General features: G+C 34.5%; 1 pseudogene; it reads left to right on the forward strand.

Moving 5' to 3' along the window:
* The window catches only part of LOC149803365 (aminopeptidase A-like), a 57,215-nt pseudogene extending 51,557 nt beyond the window's left edge, over positions 1-5,658 (forward strand).
* The last annotated feature ends 342 nt before the right edge of the window (positions 5,659-6,000 follow it).

Below are 6,000 nucleotides of genomic sequence, written 5' to 3' on the forward strand. Positions count from 1 at the left end.
AATTTCTGAAGATTAAACAAATCCCGAGAGAGTTTGTCCTTTAGTAATTTGACTCCAGTTAATAGCTTTATTAATAATGTTGTTTGAAGTCTCTTCCACGCTTTAAAGACATTTTTAGGTGGCTTTAGTATTTTGGAGTTCTGACAGAATTACTGTTAATATAGCAAACGAGTACCATGCTTACAATTTATTTTTAAATTGATTGATGTAAGACTACTATTTATTTTGTATATTGATTTCTTGATTCCGCGCTATTTGGAGAAGGCATCGGGATGTTGTTAATTTGCCAGTATGCGTGCTTAAGTTCATTATTGCGCATGGACCTAATGTCGTACAACTGATGTTTCACCTTTAAAGACAAACAGTTAAAAATCGGAGGGGGGAAAGGCGAGGAAGGTAGAGTTTTCGGATCGGTAATGTAATCAATAACTTCTATAAACGCAGGAACGATTGGGTTTTTGTACGATGGATTGCAATTTTTCCTCACCATGATGTATCCAAGAAAAATTCATAAACGATGCGCGTTCATGTGTGCGTGTGTTTCAGATGGCGATTATCTCTTATAATATTTGAGATACTTGACAAGTTGTAGCTGTAGCGTCTTCGGCATTTGATCTTATTTTACAGTGTATGGCTTGACGGCAACTAATGACAAAACCCGTTGCTCCGAAGAAAAAGAAATCTCGAATTTATAGATCTATCAAAATCTGATCTAGATTCCATATTGATTTTTAATCTTAAAAGTTTTAGTATCCGAATGTTTTTCATTTTCCCGTGATTGGTTCCGATAAAACCTCTTTTTCTTTGTTCAGTCAAATTTAAATCGAATTTATTATTTCCAATGCACTCTCATCAACAGACGAATCAGTTTATCACAGATGAAGTGCAAACCGTGATGGTCCTTGACGCTGGCGAGTCCTCTCACCCAATCATCAACAATTTGGAGAATCCGGACCAAATCAACGAGGTCTTCGATGCAATTTCCTATAGCAAGGTGAAAAAGAAATTATTAGATAGTATGATCTTAAAAGGAACTGTCATATATTCTCGAAGCTTTATTAGAAAGAAGGTCCGAACATAACTTAGGTATAGTTCTTGGAGAAATTTGCCTCATTGAAATTTAAGATGCAGGTAAAGGAACTGCCTGAAACTTATATAAGCTCTGCTTTTATACTGGCGAAATAGAGTGTCAAAAGATTAAAAGTTCTGCTTTTATAGAATTTATAGAATACGGAGCCATGACATTTTGTTCAGAGTTCTTTGTTAAGAACCTTTGGATAATTTGGATGAAAGGAAAACCTGGTACCGCTTTATTTCTGAAGGTTCCATTCATGTCATTTATTATTACGTTTAATTCCACTTTTCTTCTGGAAGATTACTCAGATAAACCCCAATGAAATCGCTTACGCTCTGACTTCTCGTGAAAACCGTATCTCTGTTTTCTTTAAATGTATTTATATGCAGAAATTGTTCAGGAAAAATTTATGAAAACATTTTGCGAATATGTTAAGTCATGCTCTTTCAAAGACTATGGGGGCCCGAGTGGCCGAGTGGTCTAAAGCGCCCTCCGTTACGGATCACTGCCATCTCACCTCTGTCTGCGTAGGTTCGAGTCTCAGATGCAGCCAATGTGGGTATATGAGAAAGCTTGCCAGTAGCTTCTCGTGGGTCGGTTGTTCTTTCCGGGGTTTTTCCTGGTTCTTCCTCCAACATTAAGACTGGCCGCCATGTATTGCCTATCGTGTGTTGAAAAATGGCGTTAAACCCTACAACAACAATAACAACATCAAAGACTGTGGTGTATAGCATGAATTATCCGTGTCTAACCCTAAATTCACTGTACTGTATACTGGGTGTGATGGAGCGGTTTTTTCTCAAGTCCTGAGAGAACACGAGAGAAAATGAAAACAACCCAAGCTAGAGAGACAATGACGTTTTACAATGAAAAGGAATAGTTCTCTATACGTATGGGGACAAACGATATTGTGATATCGTGTCATTTATTTTTATGAAATAGCTCAGGCGTTAAACAGGTTCATCAACTTTGTTTTCAACAGGGAGCATCCGTGATAAAAATGCTTGAAACCACTTTGGGAAGAGACAGTTTCTTCACAGGCGTGTCACAATATTTGCGGAATTTCAGTTACGTGAATGCAAAAACAGATGATCTTTGGGACAAACTAGGAACGGTAAGATATCAGTTCAATTTAAACAGCTTCGTCAGTTTATGGAACATATTAAAATAGTCACCTCACCAAATAGCTCAAAAATCATAATGATTTCACAAAAAGTGGAATAAGAAATGCTACTAAAATGGAAATTAAAAATATACAGCAGATGAAAGTGACACAAACTGAGGACACTACATGAGTGTCCATTTCAAATTAACTTTGTAAAACGAGTCGAATAAATTATATTTTTTGCAAGTATTTGTGAGCAAAAGGTTGTAATTATTCGGGGAGTTACATAAATTTTATTTGCAAATGTAAGATATCATGCATTGTATGACGAAAAATACTCATTTTATTTTATCAAACTGCAGAATAGTGTATACAAATGATATTATAAAGCTTAGAATGACTCGGTCGTTACGCCTTTCTTTTTTTTCTTTTTGACATTATTTGTTACGTCACTTCTTCTTACACGTGTGAGATACATAGAGGATCTCAAATTGATAATGATGTAGCGATGAATTTATCAAACGAGTTGAATAATGCTCACTTTTGCTAGCCTTCTGTAGTTGGGACTTCGGCATAGTTGGTACTTTACTTGTAAGATTGTGTAGATTAATAGTTTTTGATAAGTCATCATTTTATGTTACCCTGAGTAATCCAAACAAGCACGTGAAATTCTTGCGCAGTATTATCTTTACTGATTGTGTGCAACTGTGGGAATTTTTCTTACCCCATCTTCTACAACCTATTTTTAGTATTACTATCAACATTTTGGCGACCATTTGTTCGTATCAATTGCCGAAGAGACATCAGAGGTACAAATGCTGTGCATGTCGGAATCTGTCCTATTTACTATAGAAGTGGTTCGATACAAATACAACGAAGGATATCGGTCAATGGATAGAGGGAGGGAGGTATCCAAGTGACAGAATGTTATTTAATTACAGCATTTGTATGTGTTAAAAAGCTTCAGTGACCTAATGTTTTTAATTATGCAATTTCGAATTTAAATACAATTTGTGAATTTCTACTGTGTTGTTCCAAATCAAATAAGGCAAAAATCCAGTCACAAATGCATATAAGTAAATCTGGAATTTCTGCGTCCGCTAATTATCCACTGAAATGAATATCCAATTATTGGAATGCTTAGCAGTATAACTGACACGCGTTGGATGAAACATGATAAACAATTTCGTAAAAAATTTGTATATGGCTTAACTAACTCAAACCGTGTAAGCTATGAGACATCACAGGAATTTCAATGGTATTTGATGATGCTGTCAGTCAAATTTTCTACTGATTTAGAATTATAGTTCTTTGAATTATAATTTGTAAACTAATATTTATTTTTAAATGTTACTGGTTATAGAACTGCGTATTATTAATTAAATTTTCGTTTGAAATGTACAACGTCTGCGCAAGTATGAAAAAATTGTTTCTTGTTTCTTTTCAAACTATTTCCAATTATTTAAGGCCCGGAAAAGTAGGACATTATTCATACATTTACCATTACGTCACTACCAATTTAGGATCCTCTGTTTATTACTCAAATAAGCAATAACCTGTCATCATTATAATGATTTAAATGAGAAAGGACATACATTAAAAATTATTGCAATAACACTACCCATGATTGGCCATATATTTATATTTGTAACTGCTTTACATCAGTTATAAATACGGATCAGAATCAGGTCTAGTTTTGTTACAAACGAAGAACGTTTGGTTGAAAAGCATAGCACCATATACTAGCTTTTTAACACTCGAAACTATTCAGTAAGTACCGGTGTTGTCAAATATATAACAATAACGGATCAGAACTGGGTAAACACGCTGTTTTGCTCTGCAGAAACATAAAAGAGTAAGGTTTATGAATTTTCAACAAAGCTTTCTCCAGATGTTAAACATTGCGCAATTAGTGCATAATTAATCAGTTCATTCAAAATAATGCTAAAATAAAATCTTGTCGACCGAAATTTAATATATTTTGGGGGGTTCGGGTTGGAGACGGGTTGGAGTTTTTCTTTTCTTTTTTTCTCTTTTCTTTTCATTTTTGATTTAGCCTGGGTTTCTAATTAAAGAAGTTTCATAAATACCAGTTGGTTATTTTAGGTATAAACATTATGTTTCCCCATAAAGAAGCCAAAAGAACATTTCAATGATCGATTTGAAGGGATCTCATGTTCGCAAATGCCATTTACATTTATTCAAGTTTAAATTTTTAAAAAAAATATTTTCGTTTCTTTTAAATTTACAGTTTCAATTGATCATTGCAGATTTCAGAATTCTAACTGTTCTGGGTTTGAGTTTTATCTGTGCTTTGTACTACCTGGTTAAAAACATGAGTCATAAATGCAATAAAATATTTCATAAACTTTGGACATATTGATCATAATTTTTTTCTAATTAACAGAGTTCTTTCCACGGACGACTTCTATTCATACATTTATCTATTGTTTTAATGATACTGTACAAATATTTACGAAAAAGAAAACTTATTTTGAAGAATTTCTCAACTAGAATATGTTTATATCAGGTCGGCAACACATCTGTGAAGGTCATGATGGACACCTGGACCCGACAAATGGGTTTTCCCTATATAAATGTTACCGTGATCTCGATGCATGAGGTACAACTAGATCAAAAACGTTTTGGCGTCAATTCTTCCATGTATATTCATCAATCGGATGCGCCATTCGGGTAATTATTACTTTACTTCTCTTGCCGGATGTGACGTCCGTATTATACAAGAAGGACAAGCTCTTTCTCTTTAATTAAGAAAACGAAAATAAGGAAGAAAAGAATGAAAGAAAGATAAAATTATAGCAAACCGCCTGCTAGAAAGATAAAATTAAAGCAAACTGCCTGCTGTACTGATCTGGTTTTAAGACTCGTTGATAAACAACATATTTCTGCAGGAACTACAAATTCGTGTACTTTCAAATGTGTTTTGTTGATTCAAAACTTCGTTTTTGCATGAGCACTGTGCATGACGAGCTATAAATGGAATTTCGTGTCTCGTTTTTACGAAATTTTTTCACTTAGGCCATAAGTCAGCTAGGTCAGTCAGTCGGTGCTACTAGGGAAAAAGACCGTGGTGTCATTGTATTTTATACCACCATACGAAAACAGAAAATCGAAGAAAGACTTTCCAACTAAGTAGCTTTTTGTCTGCATTTACACATCCTTATTTACTATTATTATTCTAGTTAAATTAAAGTTGCTATGCTATATTAATATTTTTTCATGATTTAGCGATGTCCGTCAGGAAACAACATACATCAAGAGAACACGGTTTTAGCGTTATAATATTAAAAAGAACTCGCTCTTTTCTATGAATATTTTATGTCAGACATGAAATACAGAACTAAGTAAATATACCTAAAATATAGATGGATGAATCTGTGCAAAAATACTCATTGTTCCTTGATAGTTGGTGAATCACATTCTTGTTTTGTACCTTCTATAGGTGATATTCACATAGTTTCAATGCTTGCGTTTAAATGTAATAATATAGGTTGCTGTATAATGCTTTCAAATTATGAACTGTTATTGTATGAAGGATTCCTTTGATAGTCGTATGCTTATAAAATGTAGTCGGTCACCTCATGACTCTATAAAGGTGTACGTTTCTCTGGTTAGAAGAATCGATGACTGTTGTGCGGCAGAGGTGAACCGACTGATGTCGATTAAGCACCTCACGACTATACCGTATCACCCCCAATGTAACGGACTGGTCGAACGGTTTAACTTGACACTGAAAAACACGCTCACGAAGCTGTGCGAAGGCCGCCCCGAAGATTGGGATCGGTATATTCCTGCCATG

The sequence above is a fragment of the Sinohyriopsis cumingii genome, chromosome 3 (genome assembly GCF_028554795.1).
Source record: "Sinohyriopsis cumingii isolate HCF-2022 chromosome 3, ASM2855479v2, whole genome shotgun sequence".
Taxonomy (NCBI): Eukaryota; Metazoa; Mollusca; class Bivalvia; order Unionida; family Unionidae; genus Sinohyriopsis; species Sinohyriopsis cumingii.